This window comes from Amblyomma americanum, chromosome 9 (genome assembly GCF_052857255.1).
Source record: "Amblyomma americanum isolate KBUSLIRL-KWMA chromosome 9, ASM5285725v1, whole genome shotgun sequence".
Taxonomy (NCBI): Eukaryota; Metazoa; Arthropoda; class Arachnida; order Ixodida; family Ixodidae; genus Amblyomma; species Amblyomma americanum.
Window position 1 is genome coordinate 65708988 of NC_135505.1, and position 16055 is coordinate 65725042.

The following is a 16055-nucleotide window of genomic DNA, read 5'->3' on the forward strand; positions in this document are numbered from 1 at the left end:
CTTTCCCTCATAATCATTCACATAAGAAAAATCCAAAACGGACAGCAAACAGATAAAACTTTCACCCATCTTTTTTCCTCTTCAAATTCAGGAACCTCTCCCACTGCTTCACTATATTTACTACAATTTTTCTGTCTGCCCCGCTTTTCTTGTAGTAAATTCTGCTTGGAACAATAAAATTCAGTCTAAAAGTTTGCCGCATTCTACAAAACATCACGCAGTATGCATTGTTGTCTGCGAAGCGTGGCAATGAGTGTCAGATATGATCATTCGTTGCTACCTTTCGAGATATGCCAACAATCAAAGTAGTGCCAGATGGTGGGCTCCTGCGTCCCCATGTACTTGGTGACTTGGCCGTGCCGGTCAGTTGCCACTGACATCACATTGAGCTCCCGCTCCTTCACCATGGTGAGGGTCTTCACAAACGTCAACTTCTCCATGGATGTGCTTTATTTTACATCTGCACACTTTTGTTGGGAACAAAAGCTAAGTTACATCTCAAAGCCACTTTGTTAAAAAGCCTACCTATCTCCGTGACTTGCCTCCCTACCTCCCTGACTTGCACTTGCTCGAAGTGAAGAATTTTGTTGAGCTGGGCAACGTGCAGGGAGTAGGTTAAAATTTTTGCACTGAATCCTGGAGAATCGCAGCGTCCATCCCCAGCCAAGTCCACAGTACAACCTTCCAACTGGCGAAACAACTCCTCCTGTTGTTGTTGCCAGATCTCGTACGCCAAATGTGCAGTTATTAAACATCACATCAAACGCAGAACACTATTACGCTGTTTCTTTGCTTCTGTTCTTGAAAAGCACCACGAAACGATTTCGAGAACCTCTTTTCAGAACTCTTCCTTATTTAAGGTATGAGGATGAAGAAATATTGCAATTCGTAATCAGAAGCAATTGATGTGTTATAAACAGTTGAATAAAATGGGACATATCGAAATGTCTGGACAGTACCGTACACATGCGTGAACAACTTTAATTGCTTCACTTGCTTTTAAGGAGATTTTGCTAACAGCGTTGCTCTTTTGTTTTGATTATTGTGCTCATCCGGTGCTACCAACGTTTTGTATGTGCACTGTCGACTTCAGGACTTGTCGCTGTAATGACGGCTTGGGCCACATCATTCACTGGAGAGTTGAGGAGAAAAGGCATCTGGCATTTTCTACCCCTTTTTTCTTCAAACGTCAGTGCAGTGGATCGAAAATGAATAGCTGTTGCTGCATCTTTTGTAAAATCAAGCTGCTTCGAGGTCACTTTGTCAAAAAATCATTTCATGGTCCTGTTACGTAAATTCGCGATTAAATAGTATGGGACACGTGTTCTCGAAAAAAAATTTATTGCAGCTCTGTCTCGTGAGGCAGCTGCGTGGTATTTCTCCCACGGTATAGAGCATACTTTCCCCCACATACCGTGACACAGAGCAGGCGACCGAATTACGCGACAGAGCAGCAAACACTCTTTTTTCCACTTACTCGTGTCCCGCATACTTTTCATCGCGATAGTATGTGGACCCTCCAGAACACATGCCTCACAGGCCAGATATTACATCACCACATACAGATAGATCCTTGTGTCTTTTAAAACGAGAGGGGTTTTGATACTTACAGGCACATAGGCAGACCCAGGGTCTTCACTCGAGATGGGATCAGCTCATGAGAGGTTGTTCGATATTATTAAAAGCAAGGTAGAGTGATCAAGTTTCTCAGTGCTTTCACTCAAAATGATGACATGCTGGATGACTTACTCCTTGAACTGAAGTAACTAATTGTGAAATATTAGTTCAGCAATTCTTCATTTTGCAATGCACATTTCTCCTACCTTGTCGATCGCAGGAAGCAGGTAGCCTCGTTGGTAATTGTGAAATGTTCGTGACGTGACCACCAGCACGTTCACATAGTTGAACATCCGGAGCACTGAGGTGGGACTGGTTCCAGTGAACAACATAGCTGCTAACATCAGCACGTTGCCTGCCGCCTTGCCGTTGATTATGGGTTGGCTTGATCATGTGAGGGAGTGGTTGTTTGCACACAGTGTCTGTATTTGCAGTATTTGCAGCCAAGCCCCAGACAAACGGCTCAGTCTTTTGCAAGCGGCAAAGCATTTGCGGCACACTTGAAATAATTCCTCCACACAACTTTCAAATATGATAAATTTTTTATCATCCTGTGGAATGACTTCCTCAGTGCTAAGGTCAACTCTGGAACAATGTAAAGTGAGTTGCAATGGTTAAATTGTCATGTGATACTGCCGAGATAACAGGAAGCTAGAATTTAACAGCAATAATGATCAGTAAATGTAATGATTGCCCACACCAGCACTGCGTCTTGTGTGTCGTAGTGCACATTTTTGCATGCTGTGTATTTTTTTGCTTTAAGTAATGTTATGACAGGTTGGCAAAAGCTCGCACGATTTTTTGTCTCATTGATGCTGCATGAGCAGCTGCTTCTGCCAGTGAATATTGCGAAAGCATTTTAGTCGATCAAGAGCTGCTTTATGAATATTCATAGGGTGCGAAGTTGGCCAGCTGGAGAGAGGACATGTGCACCACCACAATGCAATTATGCGAGCGCAGACAGTACGATACTCATACCTGCCCCTGCCCAAGAAAGCGGAGGACATCCTTATGTGCTCTTCTATCTACTAAATGACTAATCTGATTTTTAGTCACGTCATCATAATGAAACGGCATTCAGTTCACATGCTAAAGGGGTACGTATTCAGTCGTAATTATTACCCCAGGGAGGTCTCGTTAAGTGATGGAAAAAACTCCGAGCTCTGCAAAGTGTTATTCTCCTCTTCTTCCCAGTCTGAGGCGTCAGATTCTAAGGGACTGGATGACTGTCGTAGAGCGAATGAGATGGGAGACGGTGCTCTACCATCAATTGGTATTGAGGGGACTGTTTGGGAGAGAAATAGGTAGAGAAGAAACAGGTGGTGCTGTGCAGGTTGGAGCAACGCTTGTATTGGTGCAAGCTTCACAGTGCGTGCTGGTGGTCTGCCCGGCATCTATCTGCACGTGCATATCCTTTCTCAAGGAAATGTGGAGGTTCACCTGTGTATCTGAAAGTTAATGAAGGAAATGAAACTCACGCAATGCCAGGAGCTCTTTGTTTATAGAACATTAATATCGCATAGTTATGGACGCCTTATTATCAACTAATAGGCGTGTGACTGCCAAACATGATATCGGCTATACTATCACTACCTGCATGTGAAATACAAAATGGTCCCCTTCGGAGGCACAAAAATGATTTCATACATTATCCCAGGGATTGCCCACATTAGAACTGACACAACACGAATGTCTTCTGCAGAATTGGTCATGCATTCAGTGGTACTAGTGAATAATGAATGCATCTACCAGTGCTCCTTCTCTCTTCCTAAACCACGACAAAATTATTGCAACACAATTTATTCTTGTGGAATGTGGGTAGAACACGAACGCGCCACTGCTGCAATGAAAATCTTACATTGTGTTCGCACATCACGGCCGTCAGTCTCGCAGGAAGCAGTGAAGGTATTTATTTGGTCTGTGTGCAGCTGTCAACCATTTTAGGCGAAGGTTGCGCCTCTTCGGCTGTCAAAACTACTTCCACATCCTGCGGTTCGGGTAGTTCGTAAAAAAGGAAAAGCTGTTAGCAACCGAACGAAAGGACAATAAATTGTAACAAAGTTGACCATTTTCATGTCGCGAACTTACCTCCGACCTTCTCGGCTTTTTTGGCGGTGCGCTGGGCGCGAGGTTTTGCGTCGGTACGGCGTCTCGCTTGAGGCGAGCGTTCTTCAAATCCATACCGAGGCTTCGAAGGACGTCCAAGTTTGTTTCGTAGTCGCCCGGTAGAAAGTGCTCGGAGCAAACGAACGCGGTCTGACTACCCATATTGCGGTTAATTGCTCGAAGCCATACGGCACTTCGCTGCGCGTCTCCGGGCAACTGTGAAATCTAACATTGCTTCCATTCTTGTACATCATGCGGCACTGTCGCACAAGGCACACAGTTGGCAGGGCGCGCACTGAAACGGTGACAACACGCTGCAAACTACAGCGTAGAGCGTCCACGACACAAAGAGCAGCGAGCTACTGTAGCGAGCCGCCGGAGGTCTGTTGAGTTGTCTGATCACAGACCGGTTAATGGGTTCGTGCAAAAGCCGCGAGTCGTGTCGGTCTGGACTCGATCCTTCCACTCCGCCCAATAGGTGCGTTGACAAGCAGCCCCCTCCGCAAAATACACATAATCATTCACGCTTAGGATTCCGAAAACATTTTTTTTTGCAGGTGACGACAGATGCGGGCGCCGGTTGACAACTCGTGTAGTTGCACCTCGCAGGGCGCGCCACGAGAGTTGACCCACTCGTACCGAGCGCATGTAAACGGAGAGACGTAAGTTCGGCCGGCCTTGCTCATTTCTATGCCCTGAATGCAGCCCCCGCTATCGAGTTCATGTAAACGAAAGACCCCACGGAGGTGGTTGGAGAAGCGTAACAAAAACCGAAACTGATCCCAGGTCAATGACTGCTCTAGGATCACATGCTACTCTTTGCCGAGTAAAACTCCGTGTGCAAATAATTGCCACACTTTTTTGGCTTTCAAACTTTCATATGAATCTATTATTAGAGAGTTTTAGTTTCACGTACGTAGAGGCTTCACGTACGTAGAGCTCTTACGGGTGACCAGTGCGCATGCGCAGAACGCAAAGGGTGTGCGCGAGTCTCACGTACGTACGTGAGATTCGAATTTTTACGTTGCGGTCTTTGCGTTGCTTGCGTACGCAGCGTTGACAAACATGGCGGCGCCCTGCCCGCCGCTTCACAGCGATAACAGCTTCGTCGCTAATCCCTCGAGGCGATATCGTGTTCTAAACTGTTGTATTCGCCTTCGATTTGCCCATTCTTACGCTCTCATAAAGTTTCAAGCGACAAATAGCTTTTGTTTTTCAAACAGAAGGGCGATTTTTCAGCTGTTAAGCCTGACGAAGTAGCGTTGGTCGTCGTCATAGCAACACTGTCGCTATGAATGGCTTGGCTTAAAGACTTGTCTTGGATGATTTAGGCTACAACCAGTGTCTGTGTTTCTTAGTAGATGGCGCTAGGCGTAACGCGCAGCGTGCTTCGCGTACGTGTAACTATACGGGTTTCAAACGACCTACGTGCAGGCTACGTAGACTTCTCACGTTTGCGTACGTGAACCCTCTACGTACGTGAAACTAAAACTCTCTATTTTGCCCAAAATTATAGATGTCAGCCGACGGCGTTGCATGGTCGTTTTACGACCGAAAAAAGGCAACGATTTACAACAGGCTTTATTAAATGCAGACTCAATATTGCGCTGAAATATTTCGGAATCTGCATGTCTAATATTTATTGAATCAATGAAAATTACAACCAGGCGGCTTCATTTTCTTTTCAAAACCTTTTTAAATAAATGGAAAGTGAATAATAAAACCATGGGGACACTTTACGCACTTTTAGCGTAAAATGCGATAGCACAAAATGACCTCACTGCTGCTATTTTGGTACAGCAAAAGTCTTGAACAGGTTCTAACTAGAGTTTACCGCCATATTTTTCTTCTTCTCCTTCTTTACCTCAGTAAACATGGCACATAAACATAAGCATGGCACATACTTTGTTCACTTCCTTAGCTTCTATTGTTTCTTGAATGGGCCGACCATAATGACATTCCCAGGTCATGTGACTTCGGTCTACAGGTGATTAGTTTCATTCCCACCAGCCACGGTGGGTTGGACACCGCATGCTCCGGTTGTCCAGTTGTGATGACGTCAGATGGTTATGTCAGCTCTCTCGACAAATGACCGCACTTAGTGAAACACGTCTTCATATTTGTTTTGTGTGCGCTGTAATGCCGTTGCATCAAATCATTGTATAATTAATCTTATTTAATTCTTCAGCTGAAAATAAAATAAATCAACTGTGCAGAGCAAGATAACGGCAAATAGTAAGTCGTTTTTTTTCACCCCACTGGGGTCTCCCGGCTTTATAAAGCAGTTTGCTGAAGGTTTGGGAACCGCACTCCAGACCGGCTGGAAGCAATGTTGACAATCTCACACTATTAGAAGCTATGTTCAACTTGTTGCCCTTTTGCGCTACGAAAGTTGGACGCAGTGTTGAAGGTTGTGGATTATTTACAATGTTTGAGTTTTCATTGCAAAATTAAACCGCTGTGAAAGTAGGAAGCTAAAAGCCATGAGGTTGAAAAAACATGAATATTAAAAGGTATCGTGCTAATTGGCATTGCGTAAAGTTTTAAAGTGTTCAACAATACGAGGACGAAATAAGAACAGAAACGTCAAAAAAAGAGACGACAATCAACAGTGGAATACAGAACATTGGAGAGCCGTCGTCGTAGGCAAAGTGGTAGTGCACCGTGCGCGAAATTATGGGGTAGCTGGTTCAGATGTCATTAGCGACCTTTTGTTCTTTTTGTTTTATTGTGCTCTGTAAGCAAACATCTTTACGCGAAATATTTACTGAATTAATTTCCCTTTGATCAACACCACAAAAATTTTTCGGCAAAGGTACTTAAGACTGCTTACATGTGTGGATGCGAAACCGTTGACGGTTCACTGCTCATTCCACGACCACACTTACAACCAGCCGCAGTGAAATGCGGGGATGGAATTGTGCGCTGCGGGCGCTGTGCTCCACGGTACATGCCGTTTCGTGGGCCGCGATGTAAGTATGACATCACCCATACGCACACACGAGCGCATGACACCACACAGAACGCTCTACGACGAACAGTAATGTCAGAATATCCTAATTTTGATACAACTTTGTGGAGGCATACATATGAAGATGCATATGCAATCGTTTTGAACCCCTGCCGCAAGCAAGTCTCCAACTTGACTATTGACTAGCAGTTGTAAGCTATATGAAAAGACAAATCGCGTGACACCATCTGGAACACTGTACCACATACGGTTGAGTCACAATTCGGCCACGAACGCCGGGAAAAGTGGCCACATTGAGGTCGGCCTATGAAGATTGCATGTAGAAGAACATATAGACGAACGACATGCTTAGCTTAAGCACTCTGGCACGGATCGCCCCGGTATTGCACTGCGTCCGGGGTCGGCCCGGGGCATATAAGTGCATGTGTTTTCTTTCTATCTTTGCTCTCCTATCCTTTAACTTTCCTACTTTCAGCACGCGGCAGCGAGCGTGGCTCGGCTTGAGCCAGTAGGCATGCCCGTGCACTTTCCTATTTTTCTTCCTCGCAGCAATAGCAGTAGCAGCAGTAGCATTTATAGGATAGTCTTAAGTGGCAGCTCTCGGCACGCTTTGTGCGGCATACGCCGGCTTTCTGTTATCCTATTTTCTTGCTAGCAACTCTAACAGTTCAGTTGAGAGGGGTAGTGAACAAGACGGTGATGGTTGGGCCGCGGTGACTTTCCAGGTCCAGAACACAATGCGAAGCAGTAGCTTCGGTTTTGATTTGCGCATAGCAGCCTTAATTCGCTCCTGTGATTCTACCCTTAAAAGGGAGATTTCATGTTTTCTTGAACAAGTTTGGTGTGTTTAAAATCCGGTCTGGTGCTTGGACACAAATGATCTGATGGAAATATTTCCCCTCTATCTTTAAGAGAGAGTAGAAAAGGGAATAGCGTTGTGGCGCGTGTTAGTCGACGTCATACCAACTGCTCGATTCTGGTCAGGGAATATTGAGTGGGGCGGTATATTTGGCGACAGTTTTTAAAACGCATATTAATCTTGCAGGCGAGGATGTAATTCCTCCCGCTGCGTAACGACGGCAGATCGACTACTGCGCGGTCGTTTGCTTGTTGGCGGCCGTGTTTCTCGGGTGTCCGCATTGCGCTGGAACACAGAGGAGGATGATGTGTGTCACATATATTAAGGAGCCTAAATTAAATTTTAAAGGAAAAAGGTATGAAGAAGACGACGCAAATAAATCGAAAAATAAAGAAGAGGAAGAAGAAGCATTCGTTGAGGTGGAGAGATAATTGGTGGAGAAGAGAAGACGACGACAAGGCTTACGTGGAATAACACCGAGGCAATAAAAGGGCGAGTGAGAGCGAGGCACTGGGGGGAACAGCAAAGAAGCGGAGGCTCCGGCGGGTCAGGGTCACTTTGGCTAGAAGAGAGCGACGCCGGCTACTGTTCCGGTGAGCTCGCGTTCTACGGCAACGCATCGTGGACTCCCTGCCGTGCCTGAGCCCGTTCCGGGGAGTCAACAGAGGACACTACCACCTGCTACGGCCAGGGGTGTCTCCAGCGCTGTTGCCACCTATCCGGGTGGTGCCTCAACGTCAACAACACGGGCATCACCTCCACGGGCGCATGGACCGGGAGCTTGTACGACGCAGCCAGCGACGCCAGCCCAAGCGCGTCGAACGCCGCCAGCGACGCCAGCCCAAGCACATCGAACACCGCCTCGACGCCGGATACTGGATCCATGCAACGCCGCAGCCACACCGAACCAAACGTGAGCACGAACGCCGAACGCTAGTAGTAGACGCTGATAGCAGTGTGCCCGGATCGTGTGTATTTATAGTATTTGTGTTTTGTGTTAGTTTTGTTAATTTTGTGTTCTAGTGTGTGTGTCACGTATGCTGTATTTAATGAGCGTTTGTGTGGGTACACCCGTCGCCTAGTCCATTCTTTCGGTCCGAGTGCTCTCCGGAGAGATCCGTGACAATTTGGCGATTGGGATGGGGGGCTGATTGAAGTATGTTAGCGTTCATGGGGTGGATTTTTTGTTTTGTAAAATTTCAAATCGATGTCTTGAATCAGAGAACAATATACCCTGTGGAGGTGGGAGGTGACCGCAGGTGCTATTATCGCCTCTGGGAATTTCTGTACTTATTTGCGACTACATAAACACATACAAACACACCGTCGTATTTTCGGGTTTGGGCTAGCAGTGGCCGCAAATATAAAAATCGCCTAGGTTTTTTGCTTCAGAATTGTTGGCTTCCTTCATGTATGTCATAACGAGCCTTTCTTTTCTCTTCTCTTGTATTCTCATTCAAGTCTATGTTTTTGTACGAGCTTTCCTATGCGCTTTCCAAAACCCGAGAAGCTCGCGACAGATAAACGAAAAGAGCTACTTTTTAATTTTTTTTTCTTGGAGAGTGGTCAGCTGAGCAAGTGCGATGGCGCTAGCATGAACAAAGGAAGAGTCAGCGTAGCTTACTACGCGACCGAACGAGAACGGCGAACTCTTTTTTATTATTCCGTAGCAATTAATTCGCATGTGGCGCATCTGCCATGGAGGGGACGTTACATCACCCAAGGTGGAAGTATATATATATATATATATATATATATATATATATATATATATATATATATATATATATATATATATACATATATATACGTGGCCGGTTACGATGAAATCAAAAGGTCACATTTCCTAGGCATCAGGAGTAGGACCTGCTTTTCGGCTCACAACGCCCTCGACGACGCCGGACTTTCTGCAGAGCGGAATCCGTCACGGCTATGCGTGCTAGAACAACTGTAAAATCCAGTTCGTCATGTGTCTACTGTGTTTCATCTTCGCGATTAAATCACACACAAACTCAGACACCAATTTATATACCTTTTTAATCGCCCAGCAATGTCATGAATAACGAATAATTTACGTGATAAACAATGCAAAACAATGGCCACACACTGCAAGCGGCCCTAATTAGCATTTCGCTCCGCTACGCAAATCGACCAACATATTTAGAACGAAAAGCTCTACTCTCCCATGCCGATCCTGAAGGTCATCTGGCTCATCTATCTGACCTCTAACGGGAGGCGCGCCACACGTGCAAAATCACGCTTGCCAGGTGCCTCGACCCTCATCTTCACCTTCATCGCCACAGCTTCAGACTTGGAAGCCGCGTCCACCGTTTCGCCGTTCGCTGCTCTGGGCGCTCGCTCTTGCACTTGTGGCACGTGATGCATCATGTGTCTCGCTCTCGCTGAAATCTTGCTGAAGCAATAAACATCAACCAAAGCTTAACCGCGTCCAACCATGCTCAAAAGAACTTTTGCTCCATTTATCCGGGCTCAGCTTAGTTGAGTCACAGCCACTTTTTTTCAATCTTTTAACTATCGCTTTCAACCATTAATACATACCCCGTTTGTGCCCGTAGGCAATAAATATCGCTAAATAGACTAAATAGGCAGGCGCTTTGGTCCAAGCTATATTTCTGCAGCCAAACACCGTTAAGCTTAGCACAAAGAAACCGTGCTAAAACGGCACGATTAAGAGAAAAAGCGAAGGCACTGGGGTTATTTTTACCGATATGTCCAACCATGCAGCCTACAGAAGTACCATTGGGCGTTGTCTGATTATTTTAATTTTGATCACTTAAATAATTTTCTTACAATATATCGACATTACAAAGCTCGAACGCGACTCGGCAAGCATCCTTTTCATGCGAAATATCAGTTCCTGTCGCTCAAAAGAGTACAAGTACGGATTACAATGATGGTGCCACTACAGGGAATCTTAGAGCATCATTGAAAAACGCCGGGCAATTATAAGGCATCCCGGATGAGAGCTAATGTACAACAGGCCCCGTAAAGAAAATGTCACGTGCAGTATTCAAGAAAATTAAAAACAAGGAAAAGGAAAACATTGTGGTCACGATTACACCTGTATGAAACCAGTCAGATGAGGGAACCAAGAAAAACCGTAGCAAGGTGATCCATCTGATGGCTCCAATGGTATTAGCGGCTGATGGTAGCACAACTTCATTAAATTCGAGAGGCACCTAGTGGTTGAGGATTTTTTGTGACCAAATTAAGGCGAGTCCTCCGGAATTGCCGGTGATTGTGACTTCCACGACTTTGAGTTTAATAAGGAAACCTTAAGCCGCGTTCCAAACGAGGAAACGAGGTGCTTAAAAGGCAGATGTTATGCCTAAGATGTGAAGTGCCATTCCATCATCTGTAAAATTATGAACGTAAAGCACAAAATATGCGATAGTGGCAATGGACAGAGTCATGGCTGTGGTAACCGTGAACATTTTCGTATCTTCGGTTCTTTTACCAGCTCGTTTTTGTTAGCCATCGCACTCTTGGTCCTTTTCACGATTTGGTGTATACTTCATCCCTGATTCACATGAACGTCTAGGCGCTGGCCCTTTATGATGCTGCTACTACAAGTTATAAATTGTGCCAAAAAGCCTGCCAGAAAGCCAGCCAGCCTACCTGCCTGCCAGATCCTACCTGCCTGCCAGCCTGCCTGCCAGCCTGCCGGCCAGCCAGCATGCCGGCCAGCCAGCCAGCCGGCCGGTAAGCCAGCCAGCCATCCAGCCAGCCAGCCAGCCGGCCGGTAAGCCAGCCAGCCATCCAGCCAGCCAGCCGGCCGGCCGGTAAGCCAGCCAGCCAGCCAGCCAGCCGGCCGGTAAGCCAGCCAGCCAGCCAGCCAGCCAGCCGGCCGGCCGGTAAGCCAGCCAGCCATCCAGCCAGCCAGCCAGCCGGCCGGCCGGCCGGTAAGCCAGCCAGCCAGCCAGCCAGCCAGCCAGCCTGCCTGCCTGCCTGCCTGCCTGCCTGCCTGCCTGCCTGCCTCCGCATGCGTGCATGCGTGCGTGCCGCCTGCCTGCGCGTGCGTGCGTGCGTGCATGCGTGCGGGCCTGCCTGCGTGCCTCCATGCCTACGTGGCTGCCTTCCTGATCCAGCTTTGTAGCAGGATGCTCACCTGCATACCGAGTGGTGGGCAACCAGCTCACCGTGTAAGGCGGGAGCGCATTTATCTGAACGGGCTTCTTGGAAAGAGCAACGTTTGTCTGAATCCAACCCTATAAATTCATATCGCACCGATGGCAACACCTGTCGTAGCACCTGGCTTTGGCACTGTGCCATTTCTCAAAAGGCCCATCCGTGTGGCTTACTTGCAAATATGTAGCCTGTGGTAACCAGCAGAGAACCTGGGGCACTAAATAGGCGGCAACGCCCCTAAGCGCGTCGAGCTAAGTGGAATGACTAGCAGCGGTTAGTTAGTAGGAGAAGGTGATTCGAATTATGCTTGCACTGTAGCTAAAGGAAAGTAGTGAGGGTGCAAATTGGGTGGTAGCCTCACACCACCTAATAGGTCGTAGCTCCAGATGAAAGTTGACATCATTCCAGCGCACTTACCGGCATTTTGGCCTACTCGCCCAAATCAACTGGCGTTTTTAACTGCAGCACTACCAATCTAACTTTATCGCCAAAATAATCAGATGAGGATTTTTTGCAGCCAATGTAAAATCTACTTTAATCGCTTGTTGCCTGCCTACTTAACCGTCGGCGCTACTAATACGCAACACTTCCGCACAAAAGCTTTTTTGAGTGCTAAACCTTTTATCCACGCAATTTTTTGTTATAATGTAAGGTGTAATGTAATGCAATTTATCACTATAGTGAAGCTACTTCGAATCCAGGTGCGCTGCCAAGCAACTAGGACGTTTATCTGGCGGAGGTTCCCGTCGATAATTTTCAAGCGGTAACGTAATCGAGCAAAAATACAAATTTATTTACGAAAGTCCACAGTCCAAATCACTGAAACAGAACACTCTGTTCTTATTTAAGCCTGCTGGGAACACAGTTTATGACACTTCAGAGTCTTCATAGACTTCATGGACGAAACATGTGCGGAAGCGCTTAACGATCTTCGGTAAACTCAGCGGCATGGTCGTTTTGTCCTGCTTGCGCTTTGTGCCCTAAAAATTTTGTCCTGTGGTGATCGGAGCAGGAGCATCAGTCATGTTCCTAAGCAAGAAAATCAAATGTATGAAGTATTCATTATTTGCTCGATGTATTTATACAACCAATCTGCAGTTAGTACATTGAAACATAGGCGACCACTCAATCCTACGTGATTGGCTAAATCTGCTAGAAGCTGCGCACTCAGACTGTGAATTATGCATGAATAAAGTAACAGCTCCGATAAGTATGGTTGGAAATCTACGACTGCGCCGCTGCAACTGGATCTTATTGTTAATTTCGTAATAGTTAATCGGCTCGTAACGCGAATTTGCTCAATGACTCAACCTGTTTTACTCGATTAAACCCCGTATCATTTCTACTGGAAACATTCAACCTATAAGACGAACAAGCTTAAATTCACCCAGAAATCACTGCCAGATTATGTTTTGAATTTTGTCGAATGCCTGCTGCTCTGAAAGTAATTTTTTTGCATCCCATCGCTCGCATAGCATATTGAGACTTCAGGTTGCTCATGTAAAGCCCTATATATTGTTACAGGTTCTATTTACAAATAATATTTACAAGGCAGGTCGAGAGGAGCCTGGTGCGCCGGCGGCAGGATACTTGACTTTCTCTTCTACTTCCAGCCGCCGCACGTCTTCTTTATTCCTCAGAGCCCATGCGCAGCACGTGACATTTCCCCGTTCGCAGACGAAGCCCTCTGGGCCAGTCAATCAATCGGGGTCCCGAGAGTGGAATGGCTTCAGCCGTGCGACATGCACGACCTGGGTTGCCCTTGAGCGGCGTCCTTGCGTTGATTGGGGAGAGATGACATAGTTGAGGTCATTGAGGCGAGCAACAACGATGAACGGGCCTGTGTAGTGGGATAGCAGCTTTTCTGATAAGCCACGCTTGCGTAGGGGCGTCCACAACCATACAACGTCACCGGGCAGGTAGGAGACATCCTTGCGCCGGCGGTCATAACGCTGCTTAGAGCGATGCTGTGATGCCAAGGTGCGTATCCGGGCAATCCGACTGGCTTCTTCAGCGCGACATAGAGTGTTGGCAATAGAAGGCTCGGTGTCGAGAGAGAAAGGTAAGATGCTGTCGAGAGAGCTTCGAGGCGGACGGGCATAAAGAAGGAAGAATGGGCTGTAACCAGTTATTTCATGCCTCGACGTGTTATAGGCGTATGTAATGAAGGGAAGCACGTCGTCCCAGTTCTTATGGCGGGAATCGACATACATGGCCAGCATGGTCGTGAGTGTCCGATTGGTACGTTCAACCAGTCCATTAGTCTGGGGGTGGTACGGCGTCGAGTGGCGAAAATGGCATGAACTAAGACGCAGAAGCTCTTCCACAACGTCTGCCGTAGACTGGCGACCGCGGTCACTGATAACAACTCGAGGAGGTCCATGCCGGAGGATGACAGCACGAAGAAGGAAGAGCGAGACCTCAGCAGCGGTGGCGCAAGGTAGGGCGGCGGTCTCACAGTAACGGGTGTGGTGATCAACGCACACTATAATCCAGCGGTTACCGTTGGACGAGCGGGGAAACGGGCCGAGCAGATCGAGTCCAACTTGTTCATATGGCGTGCTTGGAGGTGGCAAAGGATGAGGGCGTCCAGGCGGAGAAGTCGTGGGAAGCTTGAACCGCTGACACTGCACGCAGGTGGCCACGTAGCGCTGAACCATGTGACGGATTTTTGGCCAGTAAAAACGTTCTTTGATGCGGGTAAGGGTCCTGGCAAACCCCAAGTGCCCAGCCGTGACGTCATCGGGCATTGCCTGCAGAACAGAGGAGTACAGAGTAGCCGGAACGACGAGGAGAAAGCGCGCACCTCCAGGCGAGTAATTCGTTCTGTAGAGTAAACCGTCGCGAACGCAGAAAGGGCTTGCGGATGTCGGGTCACGGGCTTCGGCAAAAAGCGGCGCCAAGTGCTGATCCTTGCGTTGTTCCATCTGAAAAGTGCCAAGATCTGGAAACTCTTGGGAAACGGCAGCGAGATAGTCATCGAAGTTTTCATCATCGGAAGTAGTAACCGTGAGCGGCAGCCGCGAGAGGCAATCCGCGTCGGCGTGTTGGCGGCCACTTTTGTAAGACACTTTGAAGTTAAACTCTTGGAGGCGTAACGCCCAGCGGGCCAACCGACCGCAGGGGTCGTGTAGATTGACCAGCCAGCACAGAGAGTGATGGTCTGTGACGACTGTAAAAGCAGGTCCATAAAGGTACGAACGAAACCGTTGTACGCCGAAAACAACGGCGAGACACTCTTGCTCTGTTACAGTGTAATTGCGTTCCGACTTGCTGAGGGTGCGACTTGCATAAGCGACAACGTGTTGATTGCCCTCATGGCGTTGGATAAGCACAGCACCCACGCCGATGCCGCTGGCGTCAGCGTGGAGTTCAGTCGGTGCTGTCGGGCAGAAATGACGCAATATTGGCCGCGAGGTGAGGAGAAACTGGAGCTGCCGAAACGCGGAGTCGCATTCGGGAGTCCAGTGGAAAGGGGTGTCTTTCTGCAGGAGACTTGTAAGCGGGTAGGCTAAATCAGAAAACTTGGGAACGAAACGCCGAAAATATGAGCAAAGTCCTAGGAAACTCCTGAGCTCTTTCACTGATTTGGGTTCTTTGACACTGCTTACAGCTTCAACCTTCTGCGGGTCGGGTCTGAGGCCATCCTTGTCAACGAGATGACCAAGCACAGTAATTTGGCGTTCACCGAAGCGACACTTCTTCGAGTTCAGCACGAGGCCCGCTCTCTCTATGCAGTCTAGGACAATGGCTAAGCGGCTGTTATGTTCGGCGAAGGTCCTACCAAAAATAACAACAACGTCCAGATAACACATGCAAACTTGCCACCTCAGGCCACGTAAAAGCGTATCCACAAATCGTTCAAAAGTGGCAGGAGCGTTGCAAAGGCCGAAAGGCATAACATTAATTCATACAACCCGTCAGGTGTCACGAATGCTGTCTTCTCTTTGTCTTGCGGGTGCATCGGGATCTGCCAGTACCCGGACCGTAGATCCACCGAGGAAAAGTAGGAGGCTGAGTGGAGGCAGTCAATGGCATCATCAACGCGCGGGAGCGGGTAAACATGCTTCTTTGTGACAGTGTTAAGCCGGCGGTAGTCGACACAAAATCGCCAAGTGCCATCTTTCTTTTTGACAAGGATCACTGGAGCAGCCCACGGGCTTGAAGATTCCTGAATGATGCCGCGGTGCAACATGTCACGGACTTGTTCATCGATTATCTGACGTTCGGAAGGCGAGACGCGGTATGGCTTCTGGCGAATCGGCTCTGCAGATCCAGTATTGATCATGTGATGGGTACGGGAAGCTGGAATCGGCGGTGGTTGGTCGCGACCAAAGTCAAACACGTCCGCAT

The 16055-nt window shown here is 47.7% G+C and overlaps 1 pseudogene; it reads left to right on the forward strand.

Annotated features, from left to right (window-relative positions):
* Window positions 1-11720, forward strand: part of LOC144103399 (uncharacterized) — a 29852-nt pseudogene extending 18132 nt beyond the window's left edge.
* Window positions 11721-16055: the final 4335 nt, after the last annotated feature.